Here is a 224-nt window from a genome sequence, read left to right as displayed (position 1 = left end):
GAGACCCTGCATTTCCCTCTCCCTGCCTCGGGTCCGGCTGCAGCCCGGTGCCCGGGGACTTTGTCCTCTTACCTGGGCAGCTGCTGCTTCTTGTTGGAGTGAGCGGGCTTGTGTTTTGGGGTGCAGCGAGGCCCCCACTTTATAGCCTGGCAAGGGCAGACCCCCGGGCGGGTGCACAAAAGAACTGCCAGCTCATCAGTGTCTGCGCGGCCGCCCAGTCATCA

Source organism: Egretta garzetta, unplaced genomic scaffold, assembly GCF_000687185.1.
Source record: "Egretta garzetta isolate BGI_Z169 unplaced genomic scaffold, ASM68718v1 scaffold73, whole genome shotgun sequence".
Lineage (NCBI taxonomy): Eukaryota > Metazoa > Chordata > Aves > Pelecaniformes > Ardeidae > Egretta > Egretta garzetta.
The sequence above is the reverse complement of the archived record's forward strand: the minus strand, read 5'-3'. Positions refer to the sequence as shown.